Below are 14,559 nucleotides of genomic sequence, written 5' to 3' on the forward strand. Positions count from 1 at the left end.
ACCCATATGCTGTCTTTTCAGGACAACTGAAAGCGTGTGAGATGAAGCCAGAGGAATCAAGCGGGGAATGATCTTCTTATCCTTTCACCGGACATGCTTTCCTCAGATGTTAAATCCAGAGTGGCAAATAAACAGACAGGAGAGAAAAGAGATCTCATGGTGTAGTATTTATTAAAACTTCCACAATGATTAAAAAACAATGTACAAAACACAAATGGAGATCCATACAGTGCAATAACATATATGGCACTTACATATAAAGCCACCAGACTAAAAACGACTGGTGGCTTATGGACCTCTGGCATACAACCCTGCTCTACGGCCGTTTTGCTCCATGCGCTTCTTCAGGAGAATCCCCACTTGATTCCTCTGGCTTCATCTCACACGCTTTCAGCTGTCCTGAAAAAGACAGCATATGGGTCTGGTGAGTGTTCACTTTTTACCTTGGTGGAGAAACACTAGCTGATGTTGGTATTGAATTCACATTGACACAGAATATTGTCTTCCACTTGGATTTATGAGTTGTTTGGACTTACAGTATGTTCCATTGAAGGACTTGATTTTTCAGACACTTTTCATAATATTGTTTAGGGCTGCAACCTTTTATTTATTTATTTCACTGGTGTTTGTATGTTCATACTGTTTTGCAAGCTGCTATTTTTTTGTGGATTAGGCGCTGACATTTTTCTTTTTATTTTATACTTATTTGGCACAAACTGGTGTACTGGTTGATAGTGGTGTACCCCTCTTAGCAGGTCCTGTTACCAGCTGCAAGCATAGCCGCTTAACTACTTGACCTCCTGAAGATTTACCCCCTTCGTGCCTAGGGTATAGCCTTTACAAACTATGGGATATACAGTATCTCACAAAAGTGAGTACACCCCTCACATTTTTGTAAATATTTTATTATATCTTTTCATGTGGCAACACTGAAGAAATTACACTTTGCTACAATGTAAAGTAGTGAGTGTACAGCTTGTATGACAGTGTAAATTTGCTGTCCCCTCATAATAACTCAACACACAGCCATTGATGTCTAAACCACTGACAACCAAAGTGAATATACCCCTAAGTGAATATGTCCAAATTGGCCCCAAAGTGTCAATATTTTGAATAGCCACCATTATTTTCCAGCACTGCCTTAACCCTCTTGGGCAAGGAGTTCACCAGGGCTTCACAGGTTGCCACTGGAATCCTCTTCCACTCCTCCATGACGACATCGGGGAGCTGGTGGATGTTAGAGTCCTTGTGCTCCTCCACCTTCCCTTTGAGGATGCCCCACAGATGCTTAATAGGGTTTATGCCTGGAGACATGCTTGGCCAGTCCATCACCTTTAACTTCAGCTTCTTTAGCAAGGCAGTGGTTATCTTGGAGGTGTGTTTGGGGTCGTTATCATGTTGGAATACTGCCCTGCGGCCCAGTCTCCCAAGGGAGGGGGATCATGCTCTGCTTCAGTATGTCACAGTACATGTTGGCATTCATGGTTCCCTCAAAGAACTGTAGCTCCCCAGCACTTATGCAACCCCAGACCATGACACTCCCACCACCATGCTTGACTGTAGTCAAGACACAATTGTCTGTATACTCCTCACTGGGTTACCGTTACATACGCTTGACACCATCTGAACCAAATAGGTTTATCTTGGTCTCATTAGACCACAAGACATGGTTCCTGTAATCCATGTCCTTAGTCTGCTTGTCTTCATAAACCTGTTTGCGGGATTTCTTGTGCATCATCTTTAGAAGAGGCTTCCTTCTGGGGCGACAGCCAAGCAGACCAATTTGATGCAGTGTCCGGAATATGGTCTGAGCACTGACAGTATGACCTTCCACCCCTTCAACCTCTGCAGCATTGCTGGCAGCACTTGTACGTCTATTTCCCAAAGACAACCCCTGATATGACGCTGAGCACGTGTACTCAACTTCTTCGGTCGACCATGGCGCGGCCTGTTCTGAGTGAAACCTGTCCCGTTAAACTGCTGTATGTTCTTGGCCACCATGCTGCAGCTCAGTTTCAGGGTCTTGACAATCTTCTTATAGCCTAGACCATCATTATGTAGAGCAACAATTCTTTTTTTCAGATCCTCAGAGAGTTCTTTGCCATGAGGTGCCATTTTGAACTGCCAGTGACAAGTATGAGAGAGTGAGAGTGATAACACCAAATTTAACACACCTGCTCCCCATTCACACCTGAGACCTTGTAACATTAACGAGTCACATGACACCAGTGAGGGAAAATTAATAATTGGGCCCAATTTGAACATTTTCATTTAGGGGTGTACTCACTTTTGTTGCAAGCAGTTTAGACATTAATGGCTGTGTGTTGAGTTATTTTGAGGGGACAGCAAATTTACACAGTTATAAAAGCTGTACACTCACTACTTTACATTGTAGCAAATTGTCATTTCTTCAGTGTTGTCAGATAAAAAGATATAATTTAGTTTATCTATTTATTTTTTGCTAGTAATGGTGGTGATCAGCGACTTATAGCGGAACTGCAGTATTGCAGCGGACAAATTGGACACTAACTAACACTTTTGACACTTTTTGGGGGACCAGTGACTCGAATACAGTGATCAGTGCTAAAAAATATGCACAGTTGCTATACTAATGACACTGGCTGGGACAACATCAGGGTCGATCAAAGGGTTGACTGTGTGCCTAGCCAGTGCTTGTGTACTGTGTGGGAGGTCCTTTCCTAGGGGAAGGCATTGATCCATGTTCCTGCTTTGCAGAAATACAGGATCAATCCCTTCCCTACTGAAAGAACTGCGAGCTGCCTTGTTTACATAGGCAGATTTCATTTTTGGCTCTCTGCCTAATGATCGACAGGTGCTGGTGGACATCGAGTATGCGGTACCTGCAGATCATCTCCCGCTGTGTACAATCAGAGTGGGAGCGTGTCACCGGCGATGGACATGTGCAGCCCAGACCTGGAAGGGCAGGGTTACATACTAGGTACTTGATCCTGTGCAGGAGAGCTGCCTTGCCACTGTATATGTAAAGGCCCGTACACACGTACCGATCGTCGTCATACAAACGTCGGCGGACGAAAGATCTGCCGATTGTACGCGTGTTAGTATGGTGCCTCCGACAGCTGTCTGCGCACAATCCGCGGACAAAAGTCTTTCTTGCAAACATGAAAATTTTTGTCTGCGGACACCAGAACGGACGATTGTTCGCCTGTCAGTACACAATTCGGCCGACACACAGCTACAAATCCCACCACGCATGATCAAACCAAATGAGTTCCCGGAAGAATTTTCTCTAGTAAACTCATCATTTTATTCAGAAAGAACTTTCGGCTCGCGGCAGTCCAAGAAATAGGTGAAATGCGGAGCACATGCTCATCTTGATAAATGTGAGAAGAAGGAAGATGCTGCTCATAATGCCATACTTTTCTAATCAAAAGGCATGTGTTCTGTTATGATGAAGATAATGTTTGTCTATTCTATCTGTTCTATCAAATTTTATAATTAAATAATTTGAACTCTTCACCATTATTATTTTGTAAACAGCAAAGATCTAACTATTGATATGACACTTATTCTTGTCTGAATTAATGTCTAAAACATATTTTTCAGGTTATGCACAATATTAAACATGTTAACAAATTCAGATAGGCCATTTTTTATTTTCATTTTCTTTATTTTTTGTATCTCAGCAAAAAAAAACAAAGAAAACATTAATACTTTCCGTATAACTAAACATAAAAAAGGTCCATTTGGACAAAATTAAACTAGAAACTGGCAAACAGGGGTAAAATAAATAATAGGGGGTTACAAAAATTAAAGTTGCTGGTAACTGAAATCAGGTTGCCATGAGGGCAGGTTTGGATCATGCTGGCCATATTGCCACTGGCCATGTGGCATTTGGCGAGGTGGTGGGTGTTGTGGAGGTGGAGGTGGAGGGCACGGGTGCTCCTGGCATGCATGGCTGTGCTCATTAAGGATCCCGTTTTCAGCCTTTTGCAGCACATCGAGGATAATTTTTCTGGCATACTGACACTGCCTGAGGTCCACCTTATCCAAAATTTTGGCAGTCATGTTGCCGAAGGACTCATTGGCCTCCGGTTTCCGACGTAGGGCTATGGTGGCCTCCTGGATAAATTCGTCTGTGATATCATCCACGTGCTTCCTCTTTTGCCTCCGTTTGGCAGGAGGAGGTGGTGGTGGAAATAGTTCCACAGGCTCCTCAGGCTCCGCAGGCTCCCCAGGCTCCTGGCTGCAACCTGGCTCCTCCTCAGTGACACTTCCCTGTTGATGAAATGAACAATTGATTAGAATGTTATAGTGTATATAAAAAGTCATGTTTGTTATATTATTGTGAACAAATAGCAGACTTTACATACAGTGGCGTATCTAGGGTCTCCAGTGCCCTTGTTGAGGAGCTGTATTTGGCAACAACCCCCCCCCCCCCCCAAGATCAATGTAAAACTGTAACCCACCCCCCCAAAAAAAATTAAAGGGCATTAAAAGTTTCTAATTTGCCCCTTGTTTGCCCAGTGTAGAGCTCTCTAGTGGGCAATTATTGTCTCAGGTGTGAAAAAGAAAGAGAGGGTTGAGAGCTAGAGAGAGGGAGAGAAAGAGGGGGTGTGAGAGAGAGAGGAGGGGGTTGCAGAGAGAGAGGGGCCTGAACTAGCAGAGGGCTTGATGTAGGGCATTGAGGGTGAAGCAGTGCAGGGAAACAGGAATAAGGAAGCCACCTGCCTTGCTGACCCAGAGTGAGAGACCAGAGACATGGAAGCAAGGATGGATGGATCATTTGCAGGAGCTGTTAGTTTTGTATTAAAAAAGGTTGAGCCAGAGGAATGCTGAGGCTACAGCAGTGTTTGTTAGGACCAGAGGTGTGCTGGGGATGCAGCAGTGTTTGTAAGACCAGAGGTGTGCTGGGGATGCAGTGAGAGGCAGTCTCAGTCTCCTGGTCTTTTGGCTCAGCTGCTCTCAATGTTTTACACCTGCATGAAGCAGCTCTCAATGTTTTACACCTGCATGAAGCTGCTCTCAATGTTTTACACCTGCATGAATCCGCCTGCAAACTGGGGGTTCTGGGGTGTGCAGGCTGAGTGGATTGTTAAAATAAACACTAAAACAATGCCAATGTTTTTGTGACCCACCCCCCTTGGCCTGCGCCCCTGGCGGTTGCCTGTCATGCCAACCCCTTGCTATGCCCGTTTACATAAAGGGTCAATTATGGTTTAGCTTATAATTTTGTTACATGATTACATTTTAGCAGACAATATATTGTGAAATGCCATACCTGAGTAAAACTCTCTTCCAGGAAATCCTCATCCTGGCTTGGATCAACTGACACTGAGCCCTCTGCCGAAGTCGAAGGCAGCGTAGAAATTGACGGCCTGGATTCCAAGGTGTCTGCCAGGAACCGCAGGTTATCAAAGTACCACAGCCGTGGTACATGTACATTCCGTGCACCTGCTCCAGACTGGGTGGAATCTTCTATTTTCTTTACCTCCCGCCTGTAGGCAGTGCGAATGCTGTTTATTTTTTTGCGTATATAATTAAAATTTGCCCCAGGACAGACGGGCTTGTAGAAGGCCACCAAATGTTCCATGGCCTGTTTTTTTAGTTTCTTATTTTTATATTCTGCCGACTTCACTTGCCACAAACACGGCAGTTGCCTGTACTCATCAATGAAACTGATGAGAAAGTTGTGGGTGGTGTAATTGTCCACCATATTGCAGGACAGTATATGCCTGCAAGACACAACACAACACAAAACATATTAAAATAGCATGTATTTTGGCACATAATAAAGATATTCCTAATAAAAGCTGTATAGGGCCCAAAACACACACTTTCTATTAAAAGAGTCGTACCTTTGTTTGTGGGGAAAAGTCGTGATTCGCCGCTCGATCGTGCTCCAACCCTCGATATGTCCGCTAGCGAATCGTCGGCCGAACGAACTTGCGTCCTTTAAATACAGCGCAGGCGTCAACTCCTCCTCCAGTGGCGGGCTTGTGCAGGGGTGTGTACGTGCCGAAGATCAGGCCTACATGCGACACTCACACCTGAAGCAGTGGAAAAATCTTGTAATCAAGAATAATGTCTCAACAATCTGGGAGCTCAATTAGTGTGGGCCGAAGTGATTGGGCCACCAGAAAATCAAGGGCTACACCCATGTCAAAGCCAGAAATGGTGGAGATGGTCTCCATTTTAGAAAAAATGGACTATGATGGCAAGTTGGCAAATTACGATCGGCCCAATGCCAGGAAAGATGGCATCATGGATAAGGTGGTGGCCTGTTTGGTAAAAAAATTCGGTGTGGAGCGATCGAAAGATCAGATTCGGAAACGGTGGTCTGACCTGAAACACCGTGAGCAGGATCAGCTTTCCCAAATCCATCGGATTTTGAAAAAAAGTAAGTTTTATTTATTTTTATTTTTTTTAATCATGCAATATGTTTTTTATAATTTGGTGTATGTTGTATTAACATGTCTAGATTATAATGTCTATGTTAAAAGTTAGATTACTCATTTTAGTTGTCATGTCGTGATTAGATCGATCTATTGTTGATGTTTTAGTATATGACATTAAAAGTCAGGAAGCCATAGTTAAAAATATATGTATTGTGTTGCAACGAACGTTCTTTCCTGCACGAATCTTCTCAGCAAACATTCCTATTAATCACAGATTATTATTCAAACCTTAAATAGGAGAAAAACGTAAACTCCGTGCCAAACAATGGGAAAGGAGGAGGAGAGGTTTGGCAGCTCCATCGGCAGTTGTGGAAGAAGAGGAGGACATGGGCCCAGATGGTGGCACAGATTCGACTAAAGGTAATTGGTTCCTATGCACTGTCAAACATTAATGTACCATATTTTTCGTAGATAACCATGTACATGTCTTCATATTTGTTACTGAAAGAGCTATCAAGCAGGGCACCATGTCCTAACAAATGTACCTCTTGTGACTTTTATGATATGGCCAATGTTTTGTATTATGTAGATGAAGACATTATGCCTGAGGTTATTCTGGTGGAGCCAACAAGTGACCAGACACCAGAACAACAAGAAGGTTGGTAGTCACAGATTTTTGTGTAGTGGGATCATAGAAATATGTGTATTTGCAATGATTGTTTAACCTTATATTCCTATATTCCCTTACAAATTTACATTGCAGATGTTGCATCATGCCAGGATGTGGCATCCCCAGCCAGCTCAGAACCCAGATCTCCTGGCAACTTGCCAAGCAGCGTGGAAGCCACTTCCCAAAATCTTGAGGATCCCGGACCAAGTGTCCAAGAGCCAATTGTGTGCCCACGTAGGTTTTTTCAGAATGATTTTTATCAGTGTTATTTTTAGCCTCCAATTTACAACACTAGTTCCCTATGGGAGCCTCTTTATTTGAATGGAAGTCGCACCGTAAGTCGGATCAGGATGCTCTGACTTGCGGGGCCACTTGCGTTGTGAAGATTTTTGAGGGGGAACTACACCAAAAAATTGAAGAACCCACCGTGGGTGTCCCCCCAAGTTCACAACCAGGCCTTTTGTGTGTGGTATTGAGTTTGAGGGTATGCCCACAACAAAAAAACAGCGTGGGTTACCCCCAAAACCCCTACCAGACCCTTATACAAGCATGCAGCTTGTCAGGCCAGGAAAGAGAACGAGCAAGCGGAACAAACACCCCCTGGACCACAGCAGGACACATGCCCTCAACATGGGGGGCTTTTGTTGCTTTGGGCCAGGGGGCCTCTGCACCGCACACCCAAAAGCACCTTACTCCCATGTAGAGGAGGACAAGAGCCTCATCCCCACAACCCTGTCTGGTGGTTTTGGGGGGTCATGCGGCCAGGGGGTTCCTAGGACTTTGGAAGCAACCTTCAACAAAGGGTGGCCCCCAGATCCCGGACACCAATCACTGTGTGAATGGGTATGGGGTACATAGTACCCCTACACATTAACCACATAAATGGAAGTGTATGTGAATAACGACAGGAGACGTTTATGAAATGTTCTTAAATATCTTCATCCGGTCTTCTCCACTCTGCTCTTTGGATCTTCTCCTCTCCACTCTTCTGCTGTGCAATCTTCTGCTCTTATGTTGTCTGCTCTTTTGCCCTAGGTTCTGCTTCTTCCTCCTGTCCTCATCTGATGCTGTTGCCGTGCATTCTGCCCGTCTCTGGTCTCTGCAGCTTAATATATATACATTACGACCATGCCCTCACAATGACGTCATCATGCGTTCACACCCCTAATGAATATATAGTAAGCTCAGGAGACCGGCAGAATCATCAGCAACAGGATCAGAGGAGGACAGGAGGAAGAAGAAGAGCCTAGAGCAAAAGAGCATAAGAACAGGGTAGGTATTAACTCGAGAGTAATTAAAAATAACCTGGACACCAAATGTTTCTCTATTATGACCTCATGTAGGTGATTCACATTGACTCAGTTGTATATTTTTTTACAGATCATGATTTACCTACTTGCACTTTAGCAAAACTAACCCGTGAGGCACTCCAATGTTGCTCAGACCTCGAGCAAATCAAGGAAACAGCAACGGCATTGCAATCAAAAATGCGAGATTTTGTCGACATGATTGCCAAATTTTAAAAAGTTTTAAAGACATTTTTTATGTTTTTATTGGTTCCTTTTCTTACAAAAGTTTTTTAATATTTTATGATATCTTGATGGCACTCAGTTGTTAAGAGTGTACCCACGTTTGGGAAAAAAACTTGAAAACACCCTAACCCTAACCCTGTGAATGTTTTGAAAAAAAAATTTTGTACATTCAACAATGTGTGTTCCATTCTTTATTTGACTTTCATTGGGGGGGTCGAGATCTAAAGCTGTGTAAAGAAGCATTACATGTATGATGGCTGTCCTATTCCCACATTTACATGTTAATGAAAGCAATTTGGACACTGCCATATGCGAGTTGCTGGAGGTGTCAATGAAATGTTAAAGATCCCAACCGTTTATACGCATATCACAGTGCGATCTGACATTTCATACAGGATTGGATCATACAAGTGTGAACGACTGTGCAATCCTATCCTGATGCAGCTGAATAAATGCATCATGTGCGACTTTTGTGCGAGTGTAGTGCGAATTGAGACATACACTTTGTATGGCTACATTCACACTGAACACACACACAAGTCGCACATGACCCTTTATTTCTGATGTATCAGGATTGGATGGCACAGTTCTTCAGACTTGTGTAATACAATCCTGTGGAAAAAGTAAGTGGTGGGTCACCCTTATGCGATGCAGGAAGGATGCAAAGTCGCAGACTTCCCACATTGCATAAGTGTGACTCAACACTCAAGGTACTAGCAGTCCTAGGATTCAATATGGCATTGATATTGGCAGTGTAGGGAGATCAGTGTAATCTATAGTGTATTGCTTGTTCGTTGCTCTAGTTCACTTTCCATTACTTATATATATAACACTTTGAGATGAACAATGATCAAGTTTCACATAACACTGACATATCCTAACATTGGTGGGCAGTGAGAAGGATGTCATAAATGAACACAACATAACAGGTGTAGGTACGTTGTTAATACCCTAATGTATTATATTAAATATATACTATGGGCAACTTCTGGACAAGAACCACCAATGTAAGGTGACATTAGATGAACCTTGGGTGTGACCTAGTTCTCAATGTGACAGGGTTTGTGTAAATTTTGTGGGGTGCAGAAGGCCCTTGTATTTACACCACTGGCTCAAAAATAACACATGGCCATCATCACTTTGGATCAGCTGGTGAGAGACTACAGTAAAGAAACACACTGATGAATGTATTAACCCTTCCAAAGTCACACATATATAACACATGATTAACCCAAATAATTGTGTTTGGCATATGTGCCCAAATGATTAGAATCCACAATACTGAATCATTGCAATTTTTTTTTAATGTGTTGAAAAATAATATATCTCTGACATTTATCTTGTGTGTCCAATCTTTAACAAGATTAATGGGTGTGTGACAGTGATTGCTGCCAGGACACAGCTCCTCTCCCCACGAAATAGTCCAGATATTCCTGGCGGATCTGACGGGCCCTGTGTGATGCCAATGCTGACCGTCCAACTTCCATTGACGTCATGGACTCCACTTGGTTAGAAGGTTGGGCCTCTCCACTTGTACCTGGCATAGCAGGGTCAGTATCCAGTTGCTGCAATACATAATTTTGTGCATTCCTGCGTAGGAAGTTGTGCAAAATGCAGCAACACAAGACCACATTATCCACTTTGTACAGTGCCAGGTTTATGGACGTCAGGAATATCCGGAACCGGTTGGCCATTATCCCGAAGGCATTCTCCACAACTCTGCGAGCTCTGGACAACCGGTAGTTGTAAATCCTTTGGTCTGGGGTGAGGTTCCTCTGAGGGTAGGGCTTCATGAGATGCTCCCCAAGCGCAAAAGCCTCATCTGCGATAAACACAAAGCTTATACCCTCAACAGTTTGCTCCCTGGATGGCAGGTTCAGAGTGCCGTTCTTTAGACGACGAGCGAACTCCGTCTGATCAATAACTCCCCCATCCGAATTGCGGCCATTTTTGCCAATATCCAAAAAAATAAACTCATAGTTTGCATTAACTATGGCTAGCATGACTATACTAAAAAAACCTTTATAATTATAATAAAATGTGCCGGAATTCGGAGGGGGGACAATGCGGACGTGCTTCCCATCAATAGCACCCCCACAATTGGGAAAATTCCACTTCTCCAGAAATTGATCAGAAATCTCCAGCCATTGCTCTGCGTTTGAAGGAAACTGTGGGGAAAAAATAAAAAAAAAAAAATTAGTGCTTGAGCACATCACATTATTAATTACACACACAGTTGTCTGTTAAATGCTTATGCAACTTGCTAAAAAAATAAACAACAGGAAGGCAAAGGTTTGGATATGGGGATGTAACATCTACATACATTTATTTTCAACCTCCTATTGTTCTTATATTGTAAAGGGCCATACACACTAGAAGATTCTCTGAAGACTTTTTCGTGCAGATTTACCTTTTCTATGTAGTGCAAGGGCCTACCAGATTGCATAGGATTTGAAAGTGTTTGTTGGACCTCATATTATTTGGTTTTGGTAAATCGGAAGGATAAATTGTTCTGACAATCTTCTAGTGTGTATGGCCCATTATACTCACCAGCTAGAGCTGAGATTTACAAACTACGGCCCTCCAGCTGTTGCAGAACTACACATCCCATGAGGCCTTGTAATTCTCTGACATTCACAGACATGACTAGGCATGATGGAAATTGAAGTTCGTGAACAACTGGAGGGCCATAGTTTGAAGACCTCTGAACTTGAGCTTTGGTATATGCTGACTTTGAGATTTAGCATGTGGGTGGGGGATGGGTAAGTAAAACTGGGCATTTATACATCAATAAGGGCTTGTGGTCAGTGAAGGTTTTAACATCATTACATAAACATACAGAATCATAGGTGGGAATGGATGGACTGATGTATTTTAGATAAATCATTAACTAGGTACTAAAACATTGGCCAAGGAATAATTGTTTGAGGGAAAGCAATAAAATTTGAAAAATTCGACATACTGTTAACAGGCAATGTGTTTAGGGACACATAGGAGAGAATGGTGGGGTGGTTAGTGGGTAATTTTACAAATGGTTAAAGATAATCTACATCTTTACTACTATGTGCATGCGGACAGAGGGTAGTTTACAAATAATGGCCTGTGTCAATTGCTGTACATCCAAAAACATCATAATTCGGGTGAAACTGGTAATACATGTAATGTAATGTAAAAAATCAAACATACCTTGATATAGTCCTTCTGCAAGACCTTGATGATGGCAGAGCAGGTCTCAGGGATGATGATACCAAGAGCTTGGGGGGAGATGCCTGTGGTGAACTTCAGATCCTGCAGGCTTCTCCCTGTTGCAAGATACCTCAACGTCGCAATTAACCTTTGCTCAGGAGTAATTGCAAGCCGCATACAAGTATCCTGCTTCAGAATATAGGGGGACACCAGGGCAAGAAGACGGTAAAAGATGGGATCCGTCATCCTCAAATAATTCCTGAAGTCATTAGGATTATTTTCCTGGAGCTCCCTCAGCAAGGACATATGAGAAAATTGATCACGGTTAAGCAACCAATTTTTCGTCCAGGAGGTCCGCTTCTTCTTCCTATTGCTCGTACGTCGTCTCAGAGCCAAAACTCCAACACTAACGACAGCAACGGACGAATTCACCGTCGCCATAATAAATTCTCGAACGATGTCTCGGAAAATAGCGAAATGTCGTCAACCAAACAAATGCTACCGAAATCAGCGCGAGATGCCCAGAAGGGTCACGGCCAAACACTCACTTCCTCTTTTGTAGCGGCGAACGTGCGTGGAACGTAGTGACGTCATTTTCTGTCGGAAGACAAATGTCCTGGGCAAGTTTTGAGCACTTTTCAACAGACAAACAACAAACACACCAGCCGCGAACATTTGTAGGACGTTCTGTCGGCCGACGATCGGTACGTGTGTACGGGGCTTAAGTTATACGGTCGGCAAGCAGTTAAGGAAGCAAGCCTTAGCTAATTACACCATGTAAGCATTGCAATTCTAAAGCACTACTGGAATTGATTTACAGCACATTCATAAAGTATTCAGACCCCCTTCATTTTTTTAAATTTTGATATGTTGCAGCCTGATACTACAGTTGTTTATGTATAGCACAAAACTGGGACTGGTCTGGCTGTTTGGTCCCAGGCTCTATTCCTGATAGAGCATACAGCAACCAGGCACACAGTTGTAGTTTTATTTTGCTAGATGAATTGGGCTGGGGTGAGGGTGAGCCCCTTGGGATTTTCCAATAAACTTCAACAAACTGTAGGAATACTCCAATAAACTTTAACAAACTGTAAAGAAGACACTAAACCCGATCAACTCCTTCAGAGTGTGGGCACCCCCTTTAAGGTGAAGGAAACTGGTACTAAGCAAGGACTCTCCAACAGGCATATAGTTCTGAGTGTACTGATTCAAAACACTCCCAAATGCAGCTAAATGGAAGTCTCCATGTCCAAGAGGTTGGTACTCACTGTTTTATGAATACTGGGTTGCGGCTTGCAGTATCAGTCAGTAGTGATGTCGCGAACATAAAATTCGCCGCTCAACCGGCGAACATTGCGAACCGCCATAGACTTTAATAGGCAGGCGAATTTTAAAACCCACAGGGACTCTTTCTGGCCACAATAGTAATGGAAAAGTTGTTTCAAGGGGACAAACACCTGGACTGTGGCATGCCGGAGGGGGATCCATGGCAAAACTCCCATGGAAAAAGTTGACGCAGAGTCGGGTTTTATTCCATAAAGGGCATAAATCACCTAACATTCCTAAATTGTTTGGAATAACGTGCTTTAAAACATCCAGTGTGTGTATACGATCAGGTATGATGTTTTATCAATCAGGTAGTGTAAGGGTTACGCCCGCTTCACAGAGACAGACCAAACTCCCCGTTTAACGCACCGCAAACAACCGCAAACAGACCAGAACCGACCAAAATGGGACAGGAACTGGGCTTTAAGGGTTAGGGTTAGGGTTAGGTTTAGTGTTAGGGGCTAGGGTTACGGTGAGATACTTAGGGTTAGAGTTAGTAACCCTACCCCTACGCCTCTAACCCTAACCGTCTAACCCTAAGCACTAAAAATAACCCTAACCCTAACCCTAGCCCTAACCCTAATTCTAATTTTTTTTCTGGTTCTGGACATGCTACAGAGCTGAAACTTCACAGGTACGCTTTTTAGACCCCCCAGACAATAAATACAAAGAAATTTTTTTTTTAAGTTTTTTTTTTTTTAATTTTTCCAATAATTGGCTCTCTATCAAAAATGACAATTTTTAAGAACTTTTTTGTGTGATTTAGTGTCTAGGGGGTCTAAAAGTGTACCTGTGAAGAGTGTACCTGTGAAGTTTCAGCTCTGTAGCATGTCCAGAACCAGAAAAAAAGATAATTTTTCAGTAGAGCAGGGATGGTGGGAACCCCTTTTACACCTATATGATCTTTTTTTCTGGTTCTGGACATGCTACAGAGCTGAAACTTCACAGGTACGCTTTTTAGACCCCCCAGACAATAAATACAAAGAAATTTTTTTTTTACGTTTTTTTTTTTTTTTTTTAATTTTTCCAATAATTGGCTCTCTATCAAAAATGACAATTTTTAAGAACTTTTTTGTGTGATTTAGTGTCTAGGGGGTCTAAAAAGTGTACCTGTGAAGAGTGTACCTGTGAAGTTTCAGCTCTGTAGCATGTCCAGAACCAGAAAAAAAGATAATTTTTCAGTAGAGCAGGGATGGTGGGAACCCCTTTTACACCTATATGATCTTTTTTTCTGGTTCTGGACATGCTACAGAGCTGAAACTTCACAGGTACGCTTTTTAGACCCCCCAGACAATAAATACAAAGAAATTTTTTTTTTACGTTTTTTTTTTTTTTTTTAATTTTTCCAATAATTGGCTCTCTATCAAAAATGACAATTTTTAAGAACTTTTTTGTGTGATTTAGTGTCTAGGGGGTCTAAAAAGTGTACCTGTGAAGAGTGTACCTGTGAAGTTTCAGCTCTGTAGCA

The sequence above is a fragment of the Pelophylax lessonae genome (assembly GCF_965119305.1).
Source record: "Pelophylax lessonae genome assembly, chromosome: 9".
NCBI lineage: Eukaryota > Metazoa > Chordata > Amphibia > Anura > Ranidae > Pelophylax > Pelophylax lessonae.